Source organism: Cynocephalus volans, chromosome 1 (genome assembly GCF_027409185.1).
Source record: "Cynocephalus volans isolate mCynVol1 chromosome 1, mCynVol1.pri, whole genome shotgun sequence".
Lineage (NCBI taxonomy): Eukaryota > Metazoa > Chordata > Mammalia > Dermoptera > Cynocephalidae > Cynocephalus > Cynocephalus volans.
The window spans coordinates 38305821-38319764 of NC_084460.1; positions in this window are offsets into that span (position 1 = coordinate 38305821).

Below are 13944 nucleotides of genomic sequence, written 5' to 3' on the forward strand. Positions count from 1 at the left end.
AGCAGCATTCCCACTTCTTGATACCAATTTCTGTCTTAGACCATTTGGGCTGCTATAACAGAATATATAGACTAGATGGCTTACAAACAACAGATATTTGCTTCTCACAGTTCTGGAGGCTGAGAAGTAGAAAATCAAGACTACAGCAGATTCTATGTCTGGGGAGGCCTTGCCTCCTGGATCATAGATGGCTGTACTCTCACTATGTCCTCACATGATAGAAGAGGCAAAGGAAGTCTATGAGGTCCCTGTTATAAGGGCACTAATTTATGAAGGCTCTACCTTCATGACCTAATCACATCCACAGTCCCCTCCTCTAACTACCACACATGGGAGATTAGATCTCAGTCTACAAATTTTGTGGGGAATAAATATTTAGTCCATAGCAGCCACTTTTCCGTCTATGTGACAGTGAGCAAGTTATTTAATTTCTTTGAACCTCAGCTTCCTTGTCTGCAATACAGAAATAAACTATACTTTGCAGGGCTATTGTGAAAAATGAATGAAATAATTGATACAAATGTGGCTGGCACAGTGCCCAGCATGCATTCAGCACTTAATAAGGGTCGCCATGTTCTCCTCCAGAAGCTCAACACAAAATAGTGCATACTGTATGATTCCATTCACATGATGTTCTAGAATAGGCATAATTTATCTGATAAAAATCAGATTAGGACTAGCCAGTTAGCTCAGTTGGTTAGAGTGTGGTGCTAATAATACCAAGGTCCAGGGTTCAATTCCTGTACTGACCAGCCACAAAAAAAAAAAAAAAAAAAAAAAAATCAGATTAATTGTTGCTTGGGAGAAGTGGGGAAGGGGTACAAGGAAACTTTCTGGGGTGATGGAAACATATAATCGTAATAAGATTACAGGTTTTACAAGAGTGTATGCAGTTGATTTGTCAAATCATACGCTTAAGATCTATGTACCTTATAGTATATAAAATATGCCTTAGTAAAATTTATTTAAATTAGATAATAGATGGGGATGTATCTAGATAACTAGATAGCTAACTGGATAGTTAGGTAGCTAGATAGCCAGGTAGATAGAAAGATGAAGATAGATAGATAGATAGATAGATAGATAGATAGATAGATAGATAGATAGATAGATAGACAGACAGACAGACAGACAGACAGACAGACAGACAGACAGACAAACGATAAGGTAGTCAGTGAAAGTGCCTACCACATTATGTGGCCTATGATAAGCACTCCATATATGTGTATGAAATTCTGGAGTCAAAATAAACACATCTTGACTCCTTTTCATCCCTACCCTTCCTCCTCCAGATTGACGACCCACTCAACTGTGGGATGGCACAGCTTGTTCTGAGAGTGCTTCCTTTTCTATTTCTGAATCCTAGTCCCAAACACTCCCACTCGAGGGGCCAGGCAGATGAGATTTGCTGACTGCCACCTCATAATGGACCTCAGAGGCCTGACCATCAAATGTGGGCTGTCCCAGGTTGAGCATCTCTAAGTCCTCCACTGTACTAATCGCCCACAACTCTTCAAAATCTCTTTGGACCATAAGCCCAGATGAGCAACCAGATATCACCTGTTGAGTATGTGTCCTGGATGCTCCACTCAACTAATGGGCTCTGGGCAGCTCTGCTGCTGTGGTGTCCACCATCTCAAGTTCATGCCTTTGGTGGGGAGCACAATAATTTCCAACTGCTGAGCATTTACTCCGTGCCTAGCACTGCTCTAGATACTACACGTTTTCACTCATTTAGTCTTCACAATAAATCCACAGAGAAGTCTATTGTCATACCCATTTTACAGATGCACTAACAGAATTCCAAGGTACCTCTTCACTCTAGTCTTTTCTGATCCCGTCAAATCCCATCTCAGAATCTGATATTCACACCTTTATCCCACCCATTATTATAAAGAAACTGCCATGACTCTGGCAAAACAACTCTTGCCTAAGATATACAGAACAAAACTCAACAGTGAAGTTTTGGAGGTACAAAAGATTGATACACACAACAACACGGGTGAAACTTAAAAACATTATGCTAAGCAAAGGAGATGAACACAAAAGAATATACACTGCATGATTCCATTTCTATGAAGTTCTAGAAAAGACAGATCTAATCTATAGTGACCAAAATCAGGTCACTGGTTGCCTGGGGCTGGAGGTGGGAGGAAGGACTGCAAAGAGTCATGAGGGAAATTTCTAGGTGATGAAAATGTTCTACACCTTAATCAGGATGGTAGTTACATGAATGTGCAAATTTGTCAAAACTCAAACTGTACACTTAAAAAGTGTACATTTTATTGATGGTGACTAAAGCTAATATATTTATGCAAAAACAAAGAAAAGCATTTGGAGTCAACAGCCCTAGCTTTGAAACTCACTTTGTCTTTTCCTGGCCGGGTGACCTCGGGCAAGCCACTTAACACATCAGAGCCTTGGTTTCCGGCTGTTGTCAGGGTTGGAGATAATACATGCCAAACACCTGGGACAAGAGCAAGCCTTCAATAAACAGTAGCTTCTATTATTACCGTTAATTAATAATAATGAGAAATAATCATCTGAATAACAGCTTCAATTCTCTACTTCACTCTGCTTGGTAGACCTCGAACTGCTAAATGGTCCTTACTATTACCTCTCACTGAAAACCAACACACACTCTATTGCGGCATGCAATCATTTTAATGCTATGCTGAAAGAGATAATCAAGAATGAATACCAAATATATGTAGATTAAAGAACTCATGTTTATATATGAATATGGGCCATGGAATCTAGGATTAATTCAAACCTGAACGCTGCTGACAGTTACCATTTCTTTCCAAGTAATCAGATTTTCAGTCTAAGTAACTCCATAGATAGTTTCCTACTATATTGTTACCCTGGGTGTAATTTCTCTAATAAGGTCATTAGGAAAAATATCTGGACTCTTTAAGCTCTTTGTATCTATTTTTTCTTAAGAGCATCTTTCTCTAGGATAAGACATTGGTCAGCAGAGCAAATTTCAAATGTAGAGCAATCTGGTCTAGGTGTTTTTAAAGCTAAAATCTGTGAGCTCATCTCGTTGTTTGGTCACTCCCTCCACATACAGGAAATTGCTTTGTAGAAAATTGTTCAGTTCTACTTAGGCTTACAAGTAATTTCTCCAAAGCTGGAGCAAAGGTGAATTAGAAAGTTCCCAGATTCTTGGTAGAACTGAGGTTTGCAATGTGAGGTTGCAGAAGATTGAACAATACTGGCAATTCATAGGTGAAATGAATGAAAGGAACTATACAACAATGGGCTCAAAGTTGCAAAGGTGTTAGTCAACCCATCTTTCAGCAAATGCCTCTAATCATCCTTCATTTGTGGAACATCCTTGTCCCACTTTTAGTCATTTAAAGAGCCAACTTCTGCTAAATGCCATGCTCGTTCCATCCCAGTGTGCCTTTGGTCTTAGGGCACATCAGCTCGGTGTCATGAGCTAGCTCCCTTTTGGCAGGAATCCATCAGTGTTATTATTCCAGAATCAAGGCCTTCTAAAGACTTATGGAAGGATCCAGAGGAAGGAAGAAGCAGTTATTGCCTAGATAGCACCACTGAAATATGACTCTTAGATCCAAGAGGAAGCTCAACATGTTCCCAGATATTAAGCTCCATCCTGAATTGAAATGAAACTGAGTTAATCAGTCGATGAACTCAGTCTGAGTCAGAAGTCTCAGGGCATAGAGCTAGCTCATAGTCTTACTCGGACTCTTCAGGAAATTACTAACAGCATGATAGTTTTGTTTTATGATTTGGCTTTCCTTATATTTACCTGTGAACAACAGCTTTTCAGGAGGTCCAAGCAAATTTTTTTTAAATGACTTTCCTTCCATGGCAGAGACTACTATCTATCCATCCTACCCCATTTCCTCTTTGTCCTGAGCATGCAGTGAGACCACATTTCCCATGATCCCTTGCAGTGAGGTGTACCTGAATCTGACCTGTGGAAGCTAGATCGATGTCATAATGCAAGTTCTTAGGCCTGGCCCATGAAAACCCACCACACCATCCTCCATCTTCTCTTTTCCCATCCACCAACTGAATCCCATGGTCCTAGAGAATGGCAGAGCCACAAAATGAAAAATCTCTTGTCCTAAATAACTACATAATACATAGCACCTCTGCTGACCCATGCTGGATATGATGAGGAAAACAAACCTTTATTATAATAAGACAATAAAATGTTGAGGTTGTTTGTTATAAGAGTTAGCCTTTCCTGGCTAACATGCCCTCCTCTACATAGTTATCTCCTCAAAAACTCCATTACATAATTTTAAACTAAAAACCACCAAGAACAAAAGAATGCCAACTTATGCAAGACAAATGTTTTTTAATCCAATCTCACTAGTCAGTCTGAGAGCTGATATTCAATCTCTGACCTGTCTATGGGTGTTCTTATCCCCTCCTCCCAACAAACATCAAGTTCAACTAAGTCTTCTGGAAGACAAGAGCTGGCAGGAGCTGGTTGGTGCCAAACAGGAAGCCCACATGTCTCAGTAACACTTCAATTACCCTCCACCTGCTTATCATGAGGTTCTCAGGGCAGCTTTTTCCACTGTCTCGCAAAGAAAAAGGTTAATGGGAAACATCAGGATCCAATAGGCAGGAAAATCCCAGCCCTTGGTTGAGAAAATAGGGAAGGTTATTTCTAGACTCAGCCATTGTCCCAGAAACTGGCTTCTTTATCCTGGCCCCTCTTGTCTTCACATTGCCCTTTCCTCTCATGCTGACATGGTTTGTCCTCATCGCTGAAGCTGATCCTTCCACCCATGGCCAAAACTTCCTCTCCTCCTAGTCATGCTCTTGAAGAGCCATGCTCCAGACTGGAGGCATCTCCAAAGGGAAAAATCATCTTACCTCAGACCTCCAGTCCCAAACACATAGTAGGTGCACTAGTTAGCATAGACTAAGTGCTGTACCAAAGAATGTCAATATTTTGGTGGGTTAAAACAATGAGCATTTTCTTTGCACTCATGCAATAGTCCAACATAGATTCACAGACCTGGGCTCCTATAGTTCCACCAAACCTTATGGTCTTAGAGTCTTCTGCATACAAGGAAAAAGAATGAAAATCACAGGAGGTGGGGACTCATGGGCCATGCCTGAAAGCAGTATAACATACATAACTTTCATCCACATTCCATTGGCCAGAACTCGGTACAAGCCCACGTTTAATGACGAGAGAGTCTAAGAATGTATTATCATTCTCACTGGGGCTTAAAAAGGAAAGAGGAAATGGATTTTGGTGACCACATAGTTGTATATGACCCAGTGAAGGAGGAAATGTGTCCCAGAAGGCAATTAGCTAGCTTATAAGGACTTGATCCCGAGAACTGTTGGTAGGAAAATGAAATTTCCCAGAGCTATGCAAAAGAGAGAGCCTACCTTAGCACAATGAATGGGAATGATGTATGCCAGGCAGAAGTTCACATAATGTGGAACTTGACACAAGTCAAGAGCAAAGTATCTGAAAGGAGAGGCTCCCATGTGCCCAGAGCAGGCCAGGAAGGGCCTAAGAGGGAAGACAGGTTGTGATGCCTCACAGATTCACACTGTTGGGACAGGCAGACTCATGGTTTCACAGACAGCCAAAGGGCTAAGAGCAGGGGACCTCTCATTTCACAGATGGGGAAATGGAGGTGTCCAGAAAAGTAAAGCAATTTGCAAGCTGCACATCTATCAAGCAGGAAAACGGGACTGAAACTCTCCTCCCTGGCTCTATCAATCCCAGTCCCTGGTACCAACCCTGTATCTGCAAAAGTTTGTAACATAAAGAAAACAGCTACCAGTCAGACTATTCCCTCAGACAAAAGATCTCTGGAAACCATGCCTTCCACCCTGGCATTTTGTTCTTCCCAAGTCTCTCCTTCCAAAATCACATAAACTATACACGTGGCAGGTGCCCATATGAGGTACAAGGACAAAGGCGCTCACCCACCACAGTCTGTGTCACCCAGATGGCTTTCTGCTCATGCAAGAAGGACTCAGCTCAAGTTTTCATCCATAAATACTTCTTTATTTGTCCCTGGAGGCCTTTCTGTCACCTACAGGAGCTCTTCTCCGCAAGCTCTGTGAATTACAACTCTTCTAGAAGGTATGTTCCAGACAATGAACTCCTTCCTTTCCATCTTTTAAAATGAGATTAACCCAAGAATATTGCAGAAGCTCCGTGAAAGTCTCCCAATGATAAGTGCTTCTCAGACTCTCTAACACTGGCACAGGAGTATCTCTGTATTGTTCTCTCAATCTAAGAAAGCCTGGAAGCCCAAGTTTCCGCCAAAGAACTATGGCAGACAAACATAACATTTAAGAATTTCTCAGGCTGGCATTCAAGCCCTTGGGGCAGTGAGACCAGAAATTTCTCCCCAGGGTTCTGTCTGGCTACATTCCTTTGTACTCTATCCAAATCACATCTCCCTCCTCTCTACCCACAGCACCCTGTTTTCCTCTCTCGACACCTGTGGTCACCTCTACCCTGTTCCAGTCTGAACTGCGAGGCAATGGCAAAGAGTGGTAGAAGGTTAGGGAGAGTGGCACAATGCTGAATTCCAGGGAGAGGAGCTTCATCTTTGTTCCACAGCAGGGGTCAGCAAATTTGACAGGCCCAATCTAGCCCATAGCCTCTTTTTGTAAATACAGTTTTATTGGAACACAGCACACAGCCAAGCCCAATTGTGCACATATTTTCATGGATGTTTTTGTGCTACAATGGCAGAGTTGAGTAATTGTGACAGAGAGCCTATGGCTCACAAAGCCTAAAATATTTACTTTACCGAATGTTTGCTGAGCCCTGTTCTACAGCAATAAGGAATCAGTCTTATCTCAAACGAATATCCACAATAGCCAAATGGTGGGAACAGCCCAAATGTCCATCAGTGAATGCAGGGACTAATAAATTGTTATATGTACCTACAATGGAATATTATTCAGCCATAAAAGCAAATAAAGAAGTGATACACGCTCAACATGGATGAACCTTGTAAGCATTATGCTAAGTAAAAGAAGCCAGACACAAAAGGTCACGTATTATATGACTCCATTTATATGAAATATCCAGAATAGATAAATCCATAGAGACAGAAAGCAAATTGGTGGTTTCCAGGGACTGGGGAGAGGGGGGATGAGCAGTGACTGCTTAATGGGTACGGGATTTCCTTTCGGTTTTGAAAGGTTTTGGAACTAGTTGCACAACCCTGTGAATGTACTAAATGCCAATAAAACAAATGCTATTTTATGTTTGTGTAACTCTCACCTCAATAAATTTTTTAAAACTCAAAAAATATACATACTTTTTAAAAGAAGGAGTCGGTCTCTGGGGATTCTGCAGCAGTGGAGTGACATGATCTGAGATGAGTTTTCAGTGAAGAACCTAACAACACTTACAGGAAGGGAAGTCCTCGGACGGCCCTTGGGTAACTGGGAAGAGGGTACCATTAACGGAAATTAAAAACAAAGGAGAAAAAGCAATTTGAGAAGGAAGAGCTCAGTTTGCAACATGCTGAGTTTGTTACATGGTAGAGAACTTGGGGGGAAGGGGTGGATAATAACAGGAAGCTGTTGGTGCTGGACTGGGATTTAAGAGCAAGATCAAGGCTGGAGACAGAGACGCGAGCTCATCCTTGGGGAGGTGGTATTGCCCTGAGAAGAGAGGAGAAATGACTGGAGCACATGCGGACGAATCCCTGTACTTACAGGGCAGTGGGATAAAGTGCAGTCAGAAATAATAACAAAGAAGGTGTGGGCAGAGGGTCTGGAGGAAGGCAGGTGAGAAGAGAGCTATGGAAAGGGTATGGTTGGTAGCATCAAATGCTACAAAGGCATGGAGGAGGAGGACTGGCAAACGAACAGTCCCTGGCAATGCAGGATAGTAGTAGAGCTCAAGATCCACTGCTAGGTTCTCATCTTTTTCTCTGAGAGACTGAGGCTGCTGGATCAATGAGGCCATGCATACAGGTACACAAGTACAATGCAGCCCAGCATGCAAAGGGAAGTAAGGCCCCAAAGATAGGAGTCCCACCCTCCCTGACTCTAAGCACCAAGATTGGAGGGATGACACAGGCAGCTTCCAGCACGTGCTTGGTCCCCATCATAGCCCCAGGTCCAAGGCTGTGCTCACTGCGCAGAGCACAGATAGAATGTCTCTAACACTAGCATACCCAGTGCACACTAGGGGCCCTTGGTGAACACATCAGTCCAGCTGGTATAATTTGCAGTCAGGGCTTGTACCTGGGGCCTTCTAGCATCAGCGGCTACCAACCAGACAGCGCTGTAACTGTTTCTATTTGCAGCAACAAATCTTCTACAATGTTACATTAATTTCAAAATAATGACATTTGGAGTATAATAGCAAATTGATTCCTTAGAAACAGAATGAGTTTTACTTGCCATTATTAGCCATAAGTGGGAATCCAAAAAGGCTATCATAAATAATATAACCACATTATATTTATTCACCCTTGATCTATCCTTTATAATATTAACTAAAGAGGTAAGCACCATGGAGGAGGAAGAATTATCTCTGGTATGACAAGGAATGGACTTTGTTGGGGGAGAGGGGTGCTTAACAAGAAGCAGTGGGATGTCTTTTAGCAAAGGCAAGTTTGTAATGAGTATCAGGCTGACTTTTTTAAATAAGAACTATTCAGGTGTGAAATGGGCTCCCCCAGAAATGAGGTGGGAGTCCCTCAGCTTCTCTGGTGCTGTAATGATGGGTTAGTCAGGTATGACAGCTTGCATAATGGTTACTCCAGTTTAGGAGGCTTTGGACAGTTTTCCTGTGATTTATACAGTATTGATTGGAAAAGCATCCTATTTTGCCAGGAAAAATGTTCAGGAGAACCAACCTCATTGCGGGCGCCTATAAGGCACATGTTTCAATCTAACTTCAGGTTAGAAAAACCTTTAGCCCAAAGTCACACCCAAGCAGCCTATGAATAAAATCTGACCTACAGATATGTTTTAATGGCCCAGCATAGTTTCTTTGTGTTTGTTTGTTTGTTTGTTGTCAATATCTGAATCTATTCCCAACCCTTCAAACTAGAGATGCAGTGGATGCTGCTAGTGCACAGCCCAGGTCGTCTTTACCAGCAGGTGACCATCCCCCAATTGCTAATGGTTCACACCTGCCTCCTCCCCCAAACAACTGCCTTCACCCAAACTGAGGCCACCCACCTAAACCACAGAGTAGTGGCCAATGAATGACCAACACACGGGGGGTGGGGTGCAAGGCAAAGTGAGAGGGACCAAGTTTGGTGCAGTTTGTGGTCCAGGGCTCCCGTGGGACCAGGCTGACACTGGACACCAGCCAAGGCCACTTCTTTGTGTAGCTCCTGCCCCTGCCTGTCTTGCTTACTTCTCTTTAAAGCAGCAGCTCTAAAAGTGTGGTCTGTAGATCAACAGCATCACCCAGGGAATTTGTTCGATATAGAAATCTCAAGCCCCACTCCAGCCTTTCTGAATCAGAAACTCTGGGGGTGGGGTCCAGCAATGTGTTTGAACAAAGCTCTCCAGGTGATCCTCATGGATGCTAGAGTTTGAGAACCGCAGCCTCGGAGTGTGGCCTCAATTAAATTGCTTCCACATAGGCATCCATCTCAGGTTCTGCTTCCAGGGAACCCAACCCAAGATGGGAAAGTTCACCTTTCAAAAATTTGCTCTTTCCAGTTCCTCTTGCAAATCACTTCTTTCCCACAGGGAGGTAGTCAACTGGGTCCATTTAAATGGTTGCCATGGTTTCTATTAGTTTGCACCCAGCCTGTCTCAGGCATACTGGCCTGGTCTATCCGGGCCGTTCTGGACATAGGATCTAGATGTGTAGACTGTGAGCCCTGGCGAGCACTGCTTGCCTTCTCATCTCTGGCCTCACAGCTGGGAACACAGCTGGCACTCATGAGTGTCTACTGAGTTGAGCTGAAATGAACCAACTCTGTCTGTTGAAACTGACCAACATTTCTGAGACTCAGAGGCAAATACATGCAGTTAAGAACCCAAGACACAATCCTTGCAACAAATTAATATAATGACCTTACAGACATCATAGGTACGCATTGGCTATAATTGTGCAAGCATATAATATGCAGGAGAAATTGGTTGCTGATTCATCTGATAGCCATCCTAAGCCCTGAAGCCTGCAGATTAATAACCCCTTGTAATTTTATCCCAGTCCATGTAATTGCAGGTGCCATCTTTACTCATTTAACATCTAATTCCCCAGTGTAAGTTTGCGGGTCTATGACACGTGGTTCAAATATTCACATTGAGTCCTTAGCCCAGAGAGACATTTTTTATTAAAAAATCAAGCTGAGGAGTTTCAAGATGGCGGCGGCTGCGGCGGCTGGCGCGGAGTAGCTGAGGTGGAAAAGGTGGCCACTGGGCCTCAGGCAGCCGGGAAACTTGTGGACCTTCCTCTGGCCATCTCTTAAGGAAGGACTGCTGCTGCTGGCCGGTCGTGGGGGCTCAACGCCACTTTGCCCCCGGCAGGAGAGGCTGCCTCATTTACCGGCAACAGCTTTGAAGTGTGGAGCAGGAAAAGAACTGATTCTTAGCTGCAAAAGCGAGTCTTGAAACAGGGAACACGGCGCCAGGGCTGCTGTGGATGCAGCCAGGATCCCGGAGGCTGGGGCCGCACTGAAGGCGGCCAGCTGCCCTATTCAGGATTCGAGGTTTCAGGCCGGCATTAAAGAAGATTCCTGGGAGCGCCCGAGCGGCGCCGCCGCGACTGAACAGCCCGAGGCGGCAGCGCCGAGAACACGGAAGGCAACAAACCAGAGACAGAGCGAGCGCCCGACCTGGCACAGCACTGTGAGTGATCCCTGGCACAGCTCTGTTCGGGGGGTGGTTGCCCACGCGGCTCCCCTGCACCACCAGGCCACTCACCTCCCGGTGCTGCCTCCATTTTCCCAGGTGCGGGCAGCTCCGCCCTGATCGGCCATCACTGAGCCCATTTGCTTGGCCTGGCGCGGGGCTTTCCGGACCCTGCGGACCGGCCTCCTCTCCCACTCCCTCCGCGGTTCTCTGGCGGGGCTGGGGGTGTGGGGCGTCCCGACCAGTGTTGGGAGGGATAGGAAATACGGGCGGGCCGACTGTCACTCCACCACACCCTGGACTCCGGCCCGGTAAACTTCCTGTTACTGGGAGGCAGATACCATCTCTGCGACCACCAGTTTGGAAAAAAGCCTAACGAATTTCTGGTTGGGAATAGTGTGGTAGGAGAGTTCCCAGGTCCGCTAGAACCCGCCGGAGAGCAGGCTGCAGGCGGGCACTAGACTCGGTTTATACCGGGGGGATACAAAGGTGAACAAGACCCGAGAAAGATCTACACAGTGCTACAAAGGCACCCAGAGAGACCGGTCGTCTGTGCCTAGCAGAAACCTGGTAGACTTCCTGGGCGAGGTGGTGCTGAGCAGGGTCTTGAAGGCCCAGCTGATAGACGACGGGTGCAGAAGACACACCCCAGCCCAGCACAGTGTGCACAGAGGGGGGAGACGTGCGGCCAGGGAGGCGGAGACTCGACAGAAACCACACACCCGGTGGGGTCGCCACTGCACGATCTAACAGCCTGGGACAGAGCACACGGAACGGGGAGAAGTCCTGTACAGAAAGTGAAAGCTCAACAGAGATCACACACCCTGTGGTGCGTGATCCACCAGCCCAGCAGAGTACAAGCTGACCAGAAAGGTGGATCCCCGGAGAAGCCCGAGACCCGAGGCAACCACACACACAAGACACTAGAGGCCAACTGAGCAGTCACGGCGGGAGCCATACCAAATTGGCAACCACAGCAACATCCTAGTTAGTCATTAGTCTCAAACCGGTGGACTGTGAAACCCCCTGCCACAATGAATAAACACCAAAAAAAAGACACCAGAAATACAAAAAATCAAGAAAGTACACCACCAAAAGTTAATAAATCTCATACTCTAGATCCTATAGAACAAGAAGCCCTTGAAATAACTGACAAGGAATTTCGAGTGATAATTCTAAGGAAACTGAATGAGATACAAGAAAACTCAGCTAGACATCATGATGAAATGAGGAAAAGTATACAGGATCTGAAAGAGGAAATATACAAGGAAATCAATGTCCTGAAAAAAAATGTAGCAGAACTTGCTGAAATGAAGAAGTTATTCAGCGAAATAAAAAACACAACGGAGAGTTTAACCAGCAGGCTTGTCGAAGTTGAAGAGAGAACCTCTGAACTTGAAGATGGGCTGTTTGAAATAACACAAGCAGACAAAAAGAAAGAAAAAAGAATCAAGGACATGGAAGAAAATCTGAGAGAGATATCAGACAACCTCAAGCGCTCAAATATCCGAGTCATGGGTATTCCAGAAGGGGAGGAAAATGGAGATTCCATTGAAAACATATTCAACAAAATAGTGGCAGAAAACTTCCCAGGTATAGGAAAAATCACAGATCTTCAGATCCAGGAAGCTCAACGATCTCCAAACGTATTCAACCCAAAAAGGCCTTCTCCAAGACATGTCATAGTCAAATTGGCAAAACTCAGAGACAAAGAGAGAATCTTAAAAGCTGCAAGAGAGAAGCGTCAAATCACCTATAAGGGAGCCCCAATCAGGTTAACATCAGACTTTTCATCACAAACCCTAAAAGCTAGAAAGGAATGGGATGATATTTTCAAAATACTAAAAGACAAAGATTGCCAGCCAAGAATACTCTACCCTGCAAGGCTATCCTTCCGAAATGAGGGGCAAATAGTATATTTCTCAGACAAACAAAAACTGCGGGAGTTCACTACCACAAGACCACCCTTACAAGAAATCCTCAAGGGAGTACTGGGTTTGGTTCCTGAAAAATAACTACCACTGCCATAAAAACCTAAGAAAAATCTAAACCCGCTAGTACAATAAAAATGGCATTTATGAAGAGAAAACAAGCTAACAAAAACACTATCTACAACCTAAGGAACCAACAAACAAAGAAACCAAACAGTAAATCAGAAAGCAAGGAACAAAAGACACCTAAGACAACCAAACAACCAATAAAATGCTAGGAATAAATCAACACCTTTCAATAACAACTCTTAATGTTAAAGGCTTAAATTCCCCAATTAAAAGACACAGACTGGCTGACTGGATCAAAAAGCAGGACCCAACTATATGCTGCCTACAAGAGACCCACCTCACCCATAAAGATTCACACAGACTAAGAGTGAAAGGATGGAAAAAGATTTACCATGCAAACAGAAAAGAAAAACGAGCTGGAGTGGCTATTCTTATATCTGACAAAATAGACTTTAAACTAAAAACCATAAAAAGAGACAATGAGGGACACTACTTAATGATAAAAGGACTGATCCATCAAGAAGACATAACAATCATAAATATGTACGCACCCAATGTTGGAGCAGCCAGATTTATAAAACAAACTCTATTAGACCTAAAGAAGGAAATAGACACTAATACCATAATAGCAGGGGACCTGAACACTCCACTGTCAATATTAGACAGATCATCTAGGCAAAGAATCAGTAGAGAAACACAAGATCTAAACAAGACTCTAGACCAATTGGAATTGGCAGATATCTACAGAACATTCCACCCAACAACCTCAGAATATTCATTCTTCTCATCAGCACATGGATCATTCTCCAGGATAGATCACATATTAGGTCACAAATCAAGTCTCAATAAATTCAAAAAAATTGGAATTATCCCATGTATCTTCTCAGACCACAATGGATTAAAACTAGAAATTAATAACAAACAAAACTCTGGAAACTATACAAACACATGGAAATTAAACAGCATTCTACTTAATGACATATGGGTCCAAGAAGAAATCAAGCAGGAAATCAAAAAGTTTATTGAAACTAATGAAAACAATGATACATCATACCAAAACCTGTGGGATACTGCAAAAGCAGTATTGAGGGGAAAATTTATTGCATTAAATGCTCACTTCAGAAGAATGGAAAGA